At 41.7% G+C, this 18,970-nt stretch overlaps 1 long non-coding RNA gene across 2 annotated transcripts; it reads left to right on the top strand.

Annotated features, from left to right (window-relative positions):
- The first annotated feature begins 3,490 nt into the window (after positions 1 to 3,490).
- On the top strand, positions 3,491 to 18,494 carry LOC116600727. 2 transcript variants are annotated; one of them, XR_004289779.1, is made up of 5 exons: positions 3,491 to 3,959; positions 13,820 to 13,909; positions 14,417 to 14,497; positions 17,191 to 17,305; positions 18,180 to 18,494. It is a non-coding gene; the product is annotated as an uncharacterized LOC116600727 (long non-coding RNA). The 2 variants fall into 2 exon arrangements; XR_004289783.1 differs by lacking the exon at positions 14,417 to 14,497 and having other exon boundaries at positions 13,820 to 13,942; positions 17,188 to 17,305.
- The last annotated feature ends 476 nt before the right edge of the window (positions 18,495 to 18,970 follow it).

Genomic DNA, 18,970 nt, shown 5'->3' with positions numbered 1-18,970 from the left:
AGGGAAAGCGGTGAATGAGAAGCCCTGGAAGGCAGCTCTGCATACGTTAGGGCTGCAGAGACAGAGATGGAACTACAACCGTGAGCTATGTCACCCCTTTTGCCACCGTGGCGACGGACACAGGCGTTTACGGGGGGGGGGGGGGGGTCAGATGAGGAGGGCGTGGGCCTGCTGCTGACCACCCTGAGCCACGTGACCGCGCACACATTTGCTGCCGTTGTTGCCTGGCGTCTCCTTCCGTGGCGTGTGTAGTATCTGCGGGGCCCTCTCTAAACCCTCTTTCAGAGGCTCAAATACTCTAGGAATGGAGTCGAGTGGCGCAGCATTTCCCACGTGCATGCCTTTGGCCTTGTGCTGCTGGGTTGCGGTGGCTCATGAAAGAATAATGACCCACATCAATTTTTAAAGCTGCTTAATGCTCCTCACAGCCCAGCTGTCTAAAAGTTTGCAAAGCAGGCAACATGGCTCCCCAGGAGAAGGCCACAAGACTTGACCTGGTGTCAGGTCGGCTGCGATGGCAGCTGGAACCCTGGAGTGTTTCCCGATGGTGTCATCATGCTGGGGTGAGGGAGGACAGATATGGTTCCACCTATCTCTTGGGTCACGCTGCAGGAGCTTTGCAGGAATTCCCTTCCTCCTGAGCTCCCATGTGGGTTGGATTCAGGAGCTTGGTGAGAATTCGGAAAGAGACAAGTTCTTTGATGAAATCCTTTACCAGAGACATTTTCTCCCCAAATATGCTTGCTAGCTGCTGTGCCAGTTATTAAGCTCTTGACTCTCAGCTCTGAAGCCGATCTTCTGCACTCTGCTTGGTGATGCTGGGGACTCAGCAAAGCCCATTTCTGCCTTGCCAGTTGGCTCCCTGCTAAGCTTTGCCAGTAGGGGGCTCAAGAGGGGAAAAAAAAAAAGGTTTGTTCTTCCTTGTTCCTGGGCTGTTGGGCCTGCAGGCCCCCAGCAATGCCTCCCCATCCCAGGAGCGCCAGCTCCTCGCTACAGTTGGATACAGAGTGTAGCTTTGCCAGTGCTCAAACTAGCATCACGGCACTCCCTTGGAGACGCGGGGGCCCTCCAGGAGGCGTTCCCTCCTCAGGGGCGTAGGCCCTATCTCTGTGGGGCTCCTCCCCCAAACTTCTGAGTTTTAACAATTCCAGCATTCCTCCAGCGTTGCCCCAGCCCTAGGGGTTGAACAGGGAGACCCCTGGCCCTGGTGTTCCTGGATCTTGTAGTACTAAAAATGCCATTTCCCGGCTGCCAGCGTGGTCCCAGGCCAATCTGGAAGGTGAGTCACTTGCTTCCTGCACTTGCTACCTCAGTTACCTCATTACCAATTTTGTATTAAGATAACAGTTCCTTACAATAATATTTCCCAGCTAGAACACTGGTGTGTTTTCCATAGCTTGACTGGAACTTGATGCATCCTCATGTCTAATGCTTCAGAAACTGTGTTAAATCAGAGAGTATCCGTTACTTACGGGGAAAATCCAAGGTGTCCCACTAAGGAGTATTACCTTGTTTTATTGCTGCTATTTTGATCACTACAGCAATAGCAGCAGCTGCTGCTCTGGGTGATAACAATACCTCACGTACGTAGAGCATCTCACCAGTCCCAGAACACACTGGCCACCTCTCCTCGCTCGTTTTCTGCAGCAGTTCTGTGGGGCCAGTGCTAGCCATGCCACGGAATTCAGGGAGGAAGAGTGACTTACTTTCCCACAGTCATAGTGAGTCACAGATTGCTGAGTTTCAAACTCAGTTTTTAAAAGATTTATTTATTTATTTGAGAGAGAGATCGAGTGTGTGAGCACAAGAGTAGGCGGAGGGCAGAGAGAGAGAATCTCAGGCAGACCACAATGAGTGCAGAGCTCGATGTAGGGCTCGATTTCACAACCCATGAGATCATGTCCTGAGCTGAACCCAAGAGTCGCATGCTCAGCAGACTGCGCCACGCAGGCATCCCTCAAACTCATTGTTCCAATCCCAGTTCTCCCTTTTTTCACCTTGCAGCCTTTCTTGGGTTGGATCCAGTAGTGGGTGGGCAGTAGTTACCTTGCATTTTCTCGTTTGCTTTCCACCATGTCTGCTTCTGCTCTTGGCCCTTAGGCTTTGAACTTTGTCTATCTGTATGGGCTAAATAGACCACAGGGAGGCACTGGCCAGGGAAACTCGGCTTTCCAGATCCTCTGTATTCTGCTGGGTGTCTTCTTAATGCTGGCATGTTTCACATTTCTGGTGAGTTTGCATTTAAACTAAAAGCTTTCTAGAACCTTGGACTTAGATCTGGTTCGCTTAAAAGGCATTTCCCAGAACACTCAATTTTATTAATATCATAAAACAATCTCAGTTAAATAGCAGAATCATTGCATATCCTCAAAACATCTCCAATCTGAACTGCTTTATTTGGATGGCGACTGAAGTATTCCCACAAAATGTATTGCTGGGTGGCACTGGAGAGGTTTGCCTGGGTTGTGGGGTGCTAGAAGGGCAACTACAGGCATCAGTCTGTGGTGTTGTCCCATGCCACCAGTGCGCTGTCGCTGAGAATGGAGACATGCCTGATGGAGTCCCTGCTCTCAGAATGCTTACAGCGTAATTAATGAAACCAGAGCTTTGCTTAAAGATTCAATAGCAACAGTACAATGATGTAACCATATCAGAGGGGAGGGAGCACTATATTTGGAGTTAGAGGACTGGTAGAAGTGAGAAATTTGAGCAAATACCAAGAAATGTGATATTCAATTTGCTTGGCTTTAAAATGGGGATACTGATAATACAGTTATAGGTTAGGGATTGGTTTTGAAAATATTAAGATGGCCAAATCCTACCTTTCCTATCAAACCATATCCATTGGGGTATCTCTCATGCCATCTCAAGGAGGGTATACCCAAAATAACATAATGGGAATCAAAGTAGTACTTTACTGATTTCTAAGCAGGTACCTCAAGCCCTCAATGTAGTTGCATTGACTGTATATTGTTTAGTGGCCTAACACAGCACAAACCTATTATTTTACAGTTTCTATGGGTCAAAAATTTGGGCTTTGGTTTAGCTGGGTCCCCTGTTTCATGGCCTTTCATGAGGCTGTGATCAAAGGGCTGACCTAAGGTAGGTTCTTGTCTGAAAGTTTGGTTGGCAGGGGTCTGCTTGGCTCACTTACATAGCTGAGGGCAGGATTCACCTTCTTATATGGTGTTCGACTGAGAGCCTTAGGTCCTTGCTGGCTGCTGGTCTGAGATCCCTCTCAGTTCCTTGTCACATGAACTTCTCCAATATGGCAGCTTGCTTTATCAAAGCCACTGAAGGGCAGAGTCTGTTAGCAAGATGGATGTTAACACTTTTATGTAGCCTAATCATGGAAGTAGCATCTTATCACCTTCTGTTGCTGGCTAGAGGCAAGTCATCATTAGGGGAAACAATCCTTATTGGGAGGGGATTACATCATAATGTAAATGCTAAGCAGTGGAGACCACTGGGGGCCATCTGAGAAGCTGCTTACAACAGTAGGGCTCTTTGATATAAGCTGGATGAAGAGCATGGCTGGGACTTGGGCTGGGATATGTGGGGACTTCCATATATCCTTCCCTCACCCACCCTTTAAAATCTAAAACTTGGGACCCATTCACTGAGGTGTACCTTAGAGGGAGGTGTAAGACTTCAAGTGGTCTACTCATCCATCTCTGGCATATTTGGTAGAAGAAGGAAGTGGACTGGGTAGGTCTATCCCAGGGATCAGGCTAAGAGAGAAAGCAGGAAGAAAGGACAGGGCCTGGGATCCCACATTTGCAACACAGTAACATGCCAAATGAATGATGTAGGCTTTGATCAGTTAGATTAGCAACTCCCTAACATGATAGGGCTTCCAGCAATGGGAAAAACAGAGGTGGCCTTATAGGAAGAAGGACTGAGCCTTGTTGCCTGATGGCTGTGAAGGCTAAATGGAAGAGTTTATGTGACTGAATCAGGTATGGTAAACAGTATTTTAATATTTAATTTTTAAATGAATTATACGTATACATAAAATAAGCTCCAGGTAAGAGGTTACTGTGGTCAGGGGAGCCAGGAAAGATATTGTGAGAAAATTAAATATAACATGCTGATAAGCAAAGAGAGGCCAGGTGAGGGAAAAGATGCAGAGTAAGGTGCATGGATTTATTCATTGAACAATCATGAATTGAGAGCTGACTCTGCTAGCTCTGAAACTGAAAATGTGGAACTAAAAATAGCAGTGTGGACAAATGGAAGAGGCAGATGGATACAATACACAGCTTAACTATACAATGACCCAAGAAGACATTAAAGTAGGTATAGAGTTCAGAAGTAGCCAAAAGGAGTAGAAGGGTTAATCCCGCTGGAGAGAGGAGAGAGGGAGGAAAGGAGTAAACAACAACAACAACAACAACAACACAGAGAAGACCACATGGGTAGGATCCATGATATGTCTTACAGGTCAAACAAAGCAGGTTTTGGAGGCAATGGATGAGGTCTGGTTGGAAGGGAAAGTTTGGCAAGGAAGAAGAAGGGACTGTACAAGCTGTACACAATGACAGTGGTGATGATCATGGATCTTGTTGCATCTGCCTTCCTTTAGCTGCTATATCAGTTAGTTATTGCTGTGTAACAAAACAGCCCCAGGTGAAGAGGTTTAGAAGACCACCATTGCTCCCTTTCCCCCTCCTTCCTTCCTCCTTTTCTTTCATTCTCTCTCTCTCTCTCTTTCCTTCTTTCTTCCTCAGCTTAATTAAGGTGTAATTGATATACAAAAAACATATTGAATGTCTACAATTTGATGAATTTGTACATATCATGTGCCCATGATACCTAAATCAAATACTATCACAAAGTAGTAAACACAGCCAAAAGTTTAGTTTCCTGTGTCTCTTTGCTTTTTGTTGTTGTGAGAACAATTAGCATGGCATCTGTTCTTTTAACAAGTTTTTGGCAAGTCTCTAGAATTTATTTATCTTGCATAACTGTAACTTTATACTCATTGAACATCAAGTCCCCATTTTCTCCTCCCCCAATCCTCCAGCAACCACCATGCTATTTAACCATTTATTTTCTTATGATTTTGTGGACTGACTGAGCTCAGCTGGGATGTTCTCCTGTTCTACATGATGTTGGCTGGGATCATTCCTGCGTCTGCATGCAGCCAGGAGTTTGGCTAGGGCTAGAATGTCCAACATGGGTTTGCTGACATGTTTGGTGTCTCAGTTCAGGTGTTTAGAGTGGCTGGCAGCTGGCTAGGCCTCAATCTCCAGATGCACCCTCATTGCATTTCTACATAGTTGCTGGATTCTCAAAGAGTAAAAATGGAAACTGTCAGGTCTCCTAAGGCCTTGACTCTAGAATTTGTACAACATCGTGTTTGCCATATGGTGTTAGTTGAAACAAGTGCCAGGGCCAGATTCAAGGTTAAGGGAAGTAGACTCCTTACCAGGAGGAATAGCATGTGTGTACTGGGATGCCATCACTGCAGGTAGTCTACCACAGCTGCACACTTGTCCTCATGCTTGATGTAAAAAGCAGTTGCAGCAGTTGAGTTCATTCAAGCAAATAGAAGGGATCTCCCCAAGGGTTTAAAGACTCCTGTCAGCTCTCAAGGGCTTATGTTCCCACTGGAAACGTGACTTTTTGGCCAGAGAATCTGCCAATACCAGCTCAAGGAAAAAGTAAAAGACAGCACATTAATTTCTCTCTGAGAAGTAAGCCAGAAATGGAATGCTGTCAGGATTTGAAAACTTTTCTTTAAATTCCTGTACTTAAATCCAAAGCCAGGTAATGAATTTTGCTTCATCAGTAAAACTTCAATCTCCTTGATGAGCATATGCAACAGAAATTGAACACAAAAGGCATAAAATTACCATGGTGATGGCTAATTGTGGTGAATCTGCATATATTAGTTCACAGTAACACAAATAACACTCCAGTAGGCTAAAGTGCTAAGATACAGAAAGTATTATTCTGTTCAAAACGTGAAGATCACAGTCTGCTCTAATAAAAATAATATTAGAAATATTAGCCAGTTAAATATTATTTAATGGTGAGTAGGAGGAGAAAATCCTCATTTCCCCCAAAGCCATTTGAGACCATGGTTTAGTATTATGGTGTGAGGGACTGGAATGTGGTTGACACGCTCTGTAATTAAGAGACACTAGAAATAGAGTATTGATTTTTGGGGTTCCCTCGTCTCCCACTCAGCAGGCTTTTTTGCTTTGGCATCTTCTTTCCTGGATGCCCAGACACCTTCTCAGTTACTGGTGCTGTAGGAAGCACTGCAAGGAAGACAAAGAGATGGACCCTGCCAGTCAGGGAAAATATGAGGCTGAACTTTACCATCATACCCAGGAGACCTCAACACTTGCCAACTGTGGGCAAACAGTTTAGCTCTGTGATACTTAATTTCCTCAAGTGTAAACTGGAAAATGTCTGCACACTGAGTAAGATAGTGGGTGTAAAGCAGCCAGAACATTACAGATGTTTAATGATAGTGATATTAGAAAAGACCACATGAAGTAATGGCAGTGAGGGAGACTTCAGTGATGTGCTGAACTGTGGTTTGGACTCTGGGTTCTGGAGAAATCAGAAAAGGTGGCTGGGCTTACAGAGTAAGGGGAGGCTTGGGATGACATGGCTGGGGCAGGTGGAAGGGGCTGAGAGGCTGTTTTGGGGGGGCATCTTATGAGGGAACGCATAGAGGCAGAAATAGGGACGTTGGGAGGCAATGGGAGACTTACATGTGCATGGAACGCATGGTGACCAGTGCTGGGGTCACATCATGGAAGGTGGCAGAACCCAGACACAGAGTGTCCTTAGCAAGGAGGCTTAAGTTCTGAATGCCTTTGGGAAACTAAACATATTCCCAATTATTTTAAGTTTGTGTAGTGTAACTTTTATCCTGCCCAGATTCACTTCATTTTCCCTTTTCCTCTCTTTTTCCAATTCACACTCTCCTCTTCATTCTACAGTGTGCTGTTTACTTCCAAGTGCAATTAAAGGACTGGGCCAAAAAGCAAATGGAGCACATCTTGCCAACTCTACCTGCAAAATGCATTGTATTTGCTTAACTGTGACTCAGATTTGGAACGACCTAAAAAGGAAAGGGCAATAGTGTTTGGGTGGAGACAGAACCATCCATTAACTTGCCGCGAGCCAAGACTGGAAGCCAGGAGAACCATCTGAGAAAAGATGAGCCACGAAGCAACAGTGATTCAAGATTAATAATAACTCCTCATGCCTGTGTTGTGCTTTAGCAGAGTTTAGAATGCTCTCACAGCCAGTAACTCATGTAATTTTTAGGACAACCCTATGAGGTAGTTAAAGAAAATGTTTTTGTCCTTATTTTACGCATGAGAGAGCTGAAATGGAAAGAAAAATAAGGCTTGCCCAAAGTCACACAGCAAGCAAATGGTGGGGGAAATGGAGACTCAGGTGGCTTGTTATGTTTTAACCCATCAAACATCCTTCTGGGTCTACTGCTCCTGATTCTTGGTCTGCTCACCCCTGCTCTGGTCCTGTCTTCCAAGACACTGGGTTAGGAATTAAGTATTTGGGAAACTAGTTGGAAGGCTATTTTGTTGACCCAGATGTGAGCAGAATAGGGGCTGCATGATTCTAGACCCTCTTCCTCTCTCAGGACCTCTCTGGGTATTGTTTCTCAGTCTCTTGTGGGACCTTCTTTCTTTGATGCACTCCTTAAACATTGACATCTTCTTCTGTTTGGCCATGGTCTCTATTCTCTTCTCACTCCTCATGCTCTATCTTGACACCCGTCCCTTTCCACCATGGCTTTTGTCGTCAATTCCAGGTTCACACCTGCAGCCACACTCACTCCCCAGATCAAGATCCACTTAAAGACACTCTCTTGACTCACAACTCTTACCTTTTCTCTTTGTCTCTACAATCACACATTGGCCTTTGTTCCTTCCTGCTCTTGGACCCTAAATTCTCCCTTTCCTATGAATCTTTCTCAGTAACATTGCAAATCCTCAAATTTCTCTGACTAAAAAATTAAAACAAGAAACACCTTTCTCAAATTATCTTTGAACCCACTTCCCTCTACAAACACAGCTTAATTTCTCCTCGCTCCTTCATGTACAAATTTTTCCAGAGCGTTTCCTGTGCTTGCTGTCTCCATTTTCCACTTCCCACCCATACTTTTCAGCTCACTAATCTGGCTTCCACCATAATAAGTCTGGCTAGAATCCGTGGGGACCTTCAAATCACTAAACCTAGTGACACTTTCTGTGCTCACCTTATGGGTCTTCTCAGCAGAAGTCAACGTGGCGAACCACTCTGTTATTCTTGGAACACTCTTACCTTGGCTTCTATGACACAACACTCTTTTGTTTTTTCTTCAACCTCTGTGGAAACTTTCTCTTTTTCCTTTGCTCATCCTCCAATAAAAATGACTAAATTGTTTCACTTATGCCTTCTCTCCTCACTTTATATGTAATCATCAACATCCAAATCTTTAGTGACCAGCTATATAAAGGCAACTTTCACATTTGCATATCTAGTCTATATGTTTTTTTGGACGCCCAGATCCTCACAGCCCACTTATTAACAAACTTTTCTCCTGGATGGTTTCAAGAGTCCTCAAGCATATAAAATGTCCAAGAGTCAACTCATAATTTTTCATTTCAAATGTGGTGTTCCCCTAATTCCCTATCCTAGCCAATAAATTTAAGTCAGAACTTGTACATGTCTTCCTTGATTATACCTATCTTGTATACCATATCTTATCCCAGCCACCTTTCCCAGTTATCTTCAATATAGCTCTTAAATCCACCCACTTTGCCTGTTTCCAATGCAAGCACTAAGTCATAGTTGTGTCTTGCTGATTATCCAAGAAATTTCAAATTGGTCTCTTCCTGATTCACTTTTGTCACCCTCAGTTCATTTTTACGCTAAACTGAAGTGACATTTAATCATCTCAGTCTTTGTTAAAACCCTTCAATATTTCAAAGACCTGTTTGCATAAGTCACAGCCTTTCACATGGCTCCACTCCACCATTTGTCTCTTTCCAGCCGGGGCAGCCTCATCTTGCTCTGTGTCTCCGTTCTTTCCACTTGAGCTCTTTCCCACCTCAAGGTTTCTACATGCTTTCTCCTTTGTGTAGAATTCTTCCCTAGTCCTCGTGTATTTAACTCTCCCTTATCTTTGCACACTCAGCTCACGGGAGACTCTCACAGAGGTGCCTCCCTGACCCACCATGTACGATCCCCCATTCACAGGCCTTCGTAATTCCAGTTTCATTCCCTACATAGTTCTTTTCACAGTTTGAAATTTTATGCTTATGTGATTGTTTGATTAATAACATCCTTCATATTTGACTGTATACTCCACCTAAGAGTAAGGGCTGGTAACTGTTTTTATGTTGGCTCCTGGGACCTAACAGAGTGCCTGATGCATTATAGGCACTTGACAAATGTTTGTTGACTATAAAAATATACAGGGGGCTATTGGTCCTCTTCACATGAATGAATATCTTGAAATCATGCCTCAAACTGAGCTCATCTCTCCTCCCTTAACATGTGCCTTTCCTCTCCTTACTCTGGAATTTCCCATTAAGGTGAATAACCTAGTTATCTACCCAGTCACTCCACTAGAAATCTAGGAATAACCCTTGATTGTTCCATTTCCCACCACACTTAGTCACTAAAGGCCTATAGATTCTATCTCAATTTCACTTAGATGTGCACCCTTCTCTTGAAACTTACCTGTCTTGGTAAAGAAATTCTCTTGCTTGAAATACTGCAACAGCTTCTAATTTGTGTTTCTGACACCAATACTGTCTCCTAATTCCCTTTCCCTTTCACTGTTGGAGTCATTGTTCTAAAATATCAGAGGCATATTGTTTTCTTCCCCAAAAGTTTCAATGTTCTCCTATTTGGATTGAAAGATAAAATGTAAAGTCTTTGTATTCCTTTCATGCTGATTGTTGCTAAAAGGTTAATCCCCTCTTCCTTTTTGTCTCCTCTCCTCTGTCTCTTTGTTCTGACATATGGAATGCCCTTCCTACAGTACTCCGGTGTTGCCAGGCTTGCTTGTGCCCACATTTTGTTCATGTTCTTAATTCTTCCTTAGATGCTCCCTGGTCCACCTAGGAACTGTTTTCCTGTCCTTCCCGTTCAGCAGCCTGACGTCACCTCCTTCCCCTAGGAAGCCTTTCTTGCTCTCCTCCCTTTAGGTAAAATACACACTGCTTCTTTTAGGTCCCCAGAACACATTTTACACACTCGTTCTGAAGTAAGGACCTATTTTTGAGTTTGGATTCCCAGGAGAGGGGATCTGTTGCTTCACCTGGGTATCTGCAATGCTTAGCACAGTCATGCCTGACTGGCACTCAACAAATGATTTTTAAATATATGGATATGTTTTCAACAAATGAGATAATTGTTTGTCAGCCGCAGGAACCCACCCACTTAGGCTAATTTATGTAAACAGGATTTATGTTGAGGCTCCTGGGAAATCTCATGAAACCCAACTGAATGCAATACAGCGAGGCTTTGCAGAGTATTAGAAGGTTGTAAGGCAGTGGTTCCCTTTGTCATTCTGTGGAGCTTCATTCTCTCTTGTCTGCTCCTATCTGCATAAGATCTTCTCCATTCTTATCTAAGCTTTCTCTGCGAGGTTCTTGGCCTCTGAAGCTCCATAGTTTTGGCTGACACCCAGCTTTGAATCATGCATCTGTCCTTGGCACATGCTGTGGTGCCAATGTCTGACTCTCAACAGTCCCTGGGTCTCACTTCAAATTATCTAGGAAATTTACTGGTTCTTGGCCAGTCAGTGGAATGGCTAGTTTTGAATTGGTTCAATTCTCTGTTGTTGAGGGGAAAAAGTCACTTGGTCTGAGGCTGTTAGTTAGACTGGAGTATCTGAAAAGGGATGTGAGAAGGGCAGGTAAATTGATCGACTGTTAAAGAAAGGACAAAGTCATAGGTTTGTTATTTGCTTATCAGGACCACTGCAGCTGAGAGTGATGTGAATAGTCAGTTCTCCAAGACTTCTGTGCCCCAGGGAGTCTGATGTCCACCGTGGCTCTGTACCAACTCAGCTTCTTCGTCTCATCTCCAGCCTTAGTGTGTTTCAACCCAGCAAAGCAGTCGCGCACATAGGATATCAAATAGAAATGAACTGGAAATTTAGCAACGGTATGGCTCAACTTTCAGGTGTTTCCAACAGGTTTACTTTTACAAAAGCAGTTCTGGGCAAATAGTATGCTTTGTCCTGAACTGACATCTCTGGAAGGTGTAGCTCTAAGTACGTGCGTTAGAGATTGGGCTTTAGACTCTGGCTGGGTCTTCTATCCTTCAACTCTTCCCAGGGAATTGCTTTCATGGATTTGCAAGTATCCAGAAATGGTGTGGAGTAGAAAGACCATTATTGTGAAGTCAATAATATATATTTCACTTTTATCTATAAACTTTGCATGCTTCCATTTTTTTTCTTCTCTGATTACCCAAAGTAATTTCCTAGGGAACACATTTATAGAGCTGAGTTTTCTATACTCATCTTGGGCTTATGATGCAAACAAATCCAAGATACCTCATTTTTTGCCTCCAACCAGTAAACTAGTGTATCTTTCAACTCAGGGTGCGCTGAGTCACTGGGCCATCAGATAAGAAAAAAATGATTTGTGTTTGAGGTTCAGATGTGGTGAGATTGATGTTATCAAGATTGATATCGCTATTTTGACATCATCTGCATGTAGGGCTTTAAGGAATTGTTAAGGAGTGGCACTTTTTGTATTATTTGAGCATCTAGAGGCAGGAGAATTAGGCTTAAAAGAAAACTTTTTGGGGAAAATTATTAAACCTCCAGGCTCATTTTCTCTCTCCCTTCCTTCCTCCCTCCCCCCTCCTTCCATCTCTCTCTCCCTCTTTCTTTCTTTTCCTTCCTTCCCTCTCTCTTTTTCTTTCTTTTATGTATTATGGACTCTAAGGAATATAATGTAGAGGGAGTAAGGTTTGTCAGAGTCTTGGACATGATAGTTGGAATAAATAATCAGTTGGAGAAGGTCAAGTTTGCTCTCTTCCTCTGTCCCTGGTAATAAATATTGTGCAAGCTCTGCTAATTCCCACTACCCAAGAGGACCAGTGAACAAACTAAAGAAGAAGTTTGAAATTTGGTAGTCTCCATACTGTAGGCCAAACTAAGCCCTTGTGGGTGATCTAACTGTATTCACAAAGTTCTATGGCCAAATAGGTAGACTAAATTCTGCCTAAAAGGAGGTTAAGCAGGTTTTATTTACAACTTAAAATAAATTCTGCAATATTGGTCACAATTTTTAATATGTTAACATATATAAAATTCAGAGGTACATACAATATGTAGCACTTTTCCCTCTTTCTCTTTTAGTAAAACGTCTTATGATGCTGTCATTGCATGAAACACTGATATAACCATGCAGGAGTTAAATGCAACAAACACTATTCAGCCCTGCTCATGTACATAGGACTGTATTAAATGTTACAGGTGATGAGATAGCATTTGTGTACAGTCAGGACTCCTTCAGTTGTGTAAGATTAAGACCCAGTTTTAGCTAGCTCAAATGAAATATAGAATTTGTTGACTCATGGGACTTAGAAGACCAAGGAGTGGGCTAGTTTTAGGTGTGGCACAAGCAAGGTGTTCATTGTTGAATGAAATTGTTGAATTTCTCTATTTCTAGTCTCTTCTTGGTATCATTATGAGACAGGTCTGTTCATGTGCCAAATGTCTTAGATTGGGTTCCCAGGAAACAGACTCTAGAATGGAGAGTTGCATGAAGATTTACTGGGGAGAGCTCTTGGGCTTTACACCTGTGAGGAACTAAGAAGGCATGACTGCAGCAGAAGCAGCTGAGCCCTGAAGTGGTAGCAGCTGAAACCTCAACTAATTCTGCAGGAAGCTCTGGAGCCCTTCATGTCCCCACATGGAAACAAAGAGTCCATGCCTTTGTGTGACTCCATCAGAGGTCACAGTATCCCTCCATAGTAGTGGCCAGAGCCAGTCTCCGGGAGGGAGCATAACTTGATGATGTATTTCCTTGTGGCAAAAAAGCAAGTCCCAGTGAGAAATTCAGTTCTTAGCTACTAGCCACCAATACTTCTGGCAGCTGGGGAAATGAGTGTATCAGCCCTGCGAAGGGTAGCTGGACAGAGCACCTCATGTCCACTAGTCAACCGGCTCCCACCGGCTCAAGCCCAAAGCTTCTTATTCAGAATTTCAGAAGGAGAGAGAATTTCTTTTTAGGCGATGTTAATAAAGAGGGAATTCCACTGTCTAGCTCGAGTGCTTACTGCCCCTGTGATGGAGGAGGTGGAGGTCATGTGATTGACAAGATTCACCATACACGGGAGGGGCATTCCCCAAAAGGAACATGTGCTGCATAGACAAAAAAGAAAGGGAACCAGTGTCAGTGATAGCCTTCAGAATCATCCTGAGCCAGAGAACAAGAAAGCACATCCATAAGTCATGATCACTAGATTGAAGATTTTATGGTCTGGGACCACTTAGCCTTATTTTGTAAGTTAAGATAGAGAAGGAAAACTTGTTCCTAATTTACATATGCACTCACTACTAAATCTATATTCTATGTTTTAATTTTGGAGATAACTCTACATATAGCATAGTGTGGGCTGGTCCATTTTGATTAAAAATGTTTTTAGAAAAGACGAGTGAAAAAAAAATAGGTTGGAATAATTTCCAACCTAATGTATATAGAAGTACTTGCCTGTGAATATTATTTTCTAACTTCAGTCATTGTTTAAAGATTTATAGTGGTCCATTAATAATGATGTACTTGCTTATATTTGTTGAATGTTCATTACTTGCCAGGTACTCAAAGAAGAAGTCATCCAAGCACTCTTTATGACAACCCTGACATAAGTACCATCACCATCCCCATTTGACAGATAGAGAACTGAGGTTAAATGTGATATTTTTTCCTGTGTCTTATAGGTAATAAATGGGATTTGACTTTAAAACCTGGTGCTCTGCTATGTTACCTTATTATTAATGCTGACATTTTTTGACTACGTCTGTTTGAAACAAATTCTTTCCTTAGTTGAAAACTTAATTCATTGCTTTTTATATGGTGAATCAAAGAATTTGAGATGGAAGGTATACTGAAATTATATCTTTTATTTCATGAGCTATCTCCATCTGTAAAACAATCATGTCTTTAATGTTTTAACATTAAAATTGATTTTCAAATGATATTATAACAGACTAAAAAATTAGTCCTTGATACTACCATCCCCTCAACTATTTTTCTTTTTGTGTTTCCTCATAAGTCTCATCCCTAGAAGGTTTTATTTTTACCTATCTGTATCCATGACAGAACTATTAGGTTGAACCATGTGGAATTTTCAATATTTTACAGTTTTCCTATGAAAATGGTAATTGATATGGTTCGACCTAATTTGTTTTCAGCTTTGATGCAGCACTTGTGTTAACCTTTCCATGAGGCTATGTAGGCTTCTTGTCATCTGAACATCCAATGTTCCATGAAGTGTAAGTTCACTTAACTATTCTTTTCTATTATCCTGAGTTTTTTACTATAGTAAACAAATATCATCCTACACAAATATTCCTCTTTCTCGGTCATTTCCTTAGGATAAATTCCTAGTGATGGAAATAACTGGATTAAAGGAAATTAATATTTTATGGCTTTTGATACACATACACATATATATTTAAATTATGTTTTAGACAGAATCTTTTTAAATTGCAATCAACAGTGTATAAATGTACCAACTTCATCAGAACCTCATTAGCCTTGGGTATTGTTTTTATTTCTGATAATATAATAGGTGTAAAATGGTACTTAATGAATATTTTAATTTGTTTGTCTTTGATCACAGCAAGGTGGAGCATTTTCACATGTTTGTTTACTAATTTCAATTCCTCCTGCATAGATGATCAGATAAGATTCTTTGCTTATTCATCTATTGGGGATCATATTTGTATATCATCCTTGTGCATCTTCTATAACATAGATGGTAACCCTTTATTTTCTTTTAAAGACCTTTTAGTCCTTTTTCTCTTAAGTTTCATTATATCATTTTAGAAGTTACAAAATAATCTTTAATAGCAAAATCTGAATTTTTCCTGTTAATTAAACCTTAGAAAGTTTTAATTCCTGCATATATTTCAGTATATTTCATTTCATTCTTTGCCATATTTTATACCATTTTTAAATACTTACTTTTTTAGTGATGCAGAATTTATTTTGATTTATAATATAAGTTGAGGATATAAACTAATTTTGTTTTAAATTTCTTAATCAGATATATCCAAACAATTTTTTTTCTTTCTCTCTTTCTTTCTTTCTTTTTTTTTTTTTTTTAAAGATTTTATTTATTTATTTGACAGACAAAGATCACAAGTAGGCAGAGAGGCAGGCAGAGAGAGAGAGAGAGGAGGAAACAGGCTCCCCAAGGAGCAGAGAGCCCAATGCAGAGCTTGATCCCACGACTCTGGGACCTTGACCCGAACCGAAGGCAGAGGCTTTAACCCACTGAGCCACCGAGGCACCCCCAAACTATTTCTTAAGTATGTTTTTCTTTCTCTGTTGTATAGTTTAAGAGTGTAAAAACATTTAATGTAATAGTATCTATTTCTGGAGCCTTTATTCGGTTTCACTTTTTTTTTTTTTTTTTTAAATGGTGCCAGATGTATTTTAATACCTCACAGGATGGTTCCCTCCACTCATTTTCAATTTTTAAAATTTGAGAACATTTAAAATATCTCCCCCACTCCATTTTTGGTCCCATCTTTTTCTTATTAGGCCAATTAAATGATATTTTACAGTTTCATAATATGGTTAGATTTAAAAATAGTATATCGGTTTTCTTTGGCTGCTGTAAAATACCACCACAAACTTAATGTTTAAAGCCATGCAGATTAATTACCTTATAGTTCTGCAGGTCAGAAGTCTGATGCTGGTCTCACCTGATTAAAATCAGAGTGTCGGGTGCCTGGGTGGCTCAGTGGGTTAAAGCCTCTGCCTTCGGTTCAGGTCATGATCCCAGGGTCCTGGGATCGAGCCCCGCATCGGGCTCTCTGCTCAGCGGGGAGCCTGCTTCCTCCTCTCTCTCTGCCTGCCTCTCTGCCTACTTGTGATCTCTGTCTGTCAAATAAATAAATAAATAAATAAAACCTTTAAAAAAAAAATCAGAGTGTCAGTCAGGCTGTGGTTCCTTTGTGGAGACTCTTATGAGGCCATTCATTTCCTTGCCCTTTCCAGCTTCTAGGGGTTGCCTGTTTACCTTGTATGGTGGGTCCCTCCTCCACCTTCAATAATGATGCATCTCCCCAACAGTTTTTCTTTCTGAGCAGAGCCAGAAGATATTCTCCAATTTTCCAATTCTCCAATCAGGATCTGGATAATCTAGGATAATCTCTCCCCATTGCAGGGTCTTCATCCTTGGTCACATCTACAAAGTGTCTTTTACCATGTAAGGTGACATACTGATAGGTACTGAGATGAAGATGTAGACATGTTTGGGGGGCATTAAATTTGATCACAAGAATAACAGTAGAATTTTTTTTAGGGGGGGAGGATTCTGTTAAATAATGTTAAATGATTTTGGCAGAATTGGCATTTTTGCAGAATTTCACTTTCCCATCCATCAGTAAGTGATCACCTGGTGTCATTTTGAGATTACTTTAGTGGTTTTAAAGACTCTTTCTCCTTAATTGCACTCCTTAAACTTCTAGTTCGTGGAGTGCTATTGTGAGTAGGACTTCTGTTCACCCATATTCTTCCCTAGTACATTTTTTCTAACAAGTTATTGCTTGATGTCCTTAATTCTTTGAGAAAATTTATTCCCTAATGTAATCTTAATTTGGCATCCACTCTACAAGGAGAAGCATATGTTGGCAATACATGGTGCAGTGTGAATGCAGCTTCCAGGGAAATCAGCCCAGCTATGCCATATTGAGAAATCTCCATTTTCACTACTTATTTGAAAAGATGCAAAAATGCTGAGCATTGAGATGACCTTCAAAGCTTAAGAAAGGTTGCTGAAAACTACGTTTGACCTAGTTTGCTCGGTGTCCTGAGCAGAAGGACACCCAGCAGTCCACGAGCTACCCTGGCAAAGGGAAGTGACATATGGGCCTGGGGTGGAGAGGCAGGGCTTTGCTCAGGGACCCTGCACAGCCCTTCTCTCCAAATGATTGATTAATTTCTACTTCAGCAGGTTACCATTTGTGACCCCTTCCTTCTGAGTTTGATACTCGTATTTAAGAGATTCATGATGCAGAAGGATCTTTGAATTGGGAAGCAGGAGGCCTGGTTCCAGCTTCAGTGGAGAGGTACACTGAGCCAATGATGCTGAGGGGATGATGTGATTCCTTAGGGGATCTGTTCTCTTATTCTATGAGGAGTTGGACTAGATCTGTTGGAGATTTGAAAGAAGGTGAATTCCATTTGAAGAAGGGACAAAGTTCCAATCATTTCAGTTCCCACTCCCTCTCCCCACTTACTGATCTGTGGTAACACTTAGGAAGCAGAAGTTCTTTTTGACCTTTCACTCTAGAAACATGTCTGACCTTGTGAGCTTATTCTTATCTCAGTCTATGAGCTCTTGAGCACTCTTAATAAGAGTTCTTGAAGTAGTGATCACGGGCCCTGACATCCCTTCTAAATGATAGGCTTTACAGTTTTCAAAACACATTGGTCTTCTGACACTAGATTTTCCCCACTGTGTTCTGTAGGAAACCTTTGCTGTATAGACCAGAGGAAAAACCTCACAGGCTTGCCTCTAGGACCCAGATAAAGTCCAGTGATTTGGCTTGTTCAGGAAATCCTCCTTAATAGATTATCCCCTCCCATTCTATTTACTCATTGACATGTCTTGATATTTTGTTTCTTCACCAACCTCTGTTCCCTTCTCTGCAGATCAGGTACTCTGACGTCTCAAGAGCAGGAAGTGGCCAACCAGATCTAGAGGATGGTTTGGAGAAACAATGATCTCAGCCCCAAACTGATCAGATTATAGTACTTTTCACTGAAATTCTGCTTGTGGCCCATCTTCTCCTTAATATCAGTGTTATCTGTATAAAGCCTGGTGGATGAGGTCCAGTTCCACATGGAGGGCCAGCAAAGCACAGGCATCAGTAGACCTTCTTCAAATACATATTTTCCTTCCTCCTGCACACCTAAAATTGTTTTTGTCTCTTGTTGTAGGAAGCATCCAGACTGCTGCTGGAGGTGAAAGCTGACTGCTCTGATCAAGGTTATAAGCTGCTGTTGTCAGAGGCATCCTGATCATCCTTAACCCTTTCCTGGACTGAACGAGGGAGTGGACCATGAACCTTAAAGTCCTGGTCACCATGTCATAGAATGGGTAGCATGACAGAACTTGCTGTTATGGCAATGACGACACCCCTTTTTGAGAGCCTATATAAACCAGACTCTGTGGGTTCCTCATGAAGTGTGCAGAATCCTGTTTGGAATTCAGACATAGAAACAACTAATTCTAGAATGATAACAATAGAGCACATATCTGTTGACTTGTGGGGTTGAGAAATTAATTTCTGGAAGGCCAGTTAGTGTCGTGATTATGAGAGGTCCCAAAGTTTAGGAAACGACAACTTATGTGGTATTTTCTTTTGAAGGTTTAGTGGAGAGTGGGGGAGAACGTTTTCTTTCTTTCTCTCTCTTTTTAAACATTATATAACTATACGATTTTTTAATTTATATTTAAAGATTTGGGACCAGGCAGATTTAGTTTGGGATTTCAGCTTTCTTACTTACTAGCTTTGTGGTCTTGGAGAATCTTCGTAATCTCTCTGAACCTCATTTTCTCTGTGAAGATTCATTGAGCTATGCACATGGTAATCTTATCTACTTGTCCAGCACTTAAACACCAGCTCTCACTATTGCTATTGTTATTATAGTTACTGTTTGAAAATCAGAGCCGTGTGACAAGGGGAACTGATATTTTGCACCTCAATCTGACAATCCTGTTGGGTGGT

This window comes from Mustela erminea, chromosome 1 (genome assembly GCF_009829155.1).
Source record: "Mustela erminea isolate mMusErm1 chromosome 1, mMusErm1.Pri, whole genome shotgun sequence".
Lineage (NCBI taxonomy): Eukaryota > Metazoa > Chordata > Mammalia > Carnivora > Mustelidae > Mustela > Mustela erminea.
Note: the sequence above shows the minus strand (reverse complement) of the source record. Positions and strands in the feature narration are given on the sequence as shown.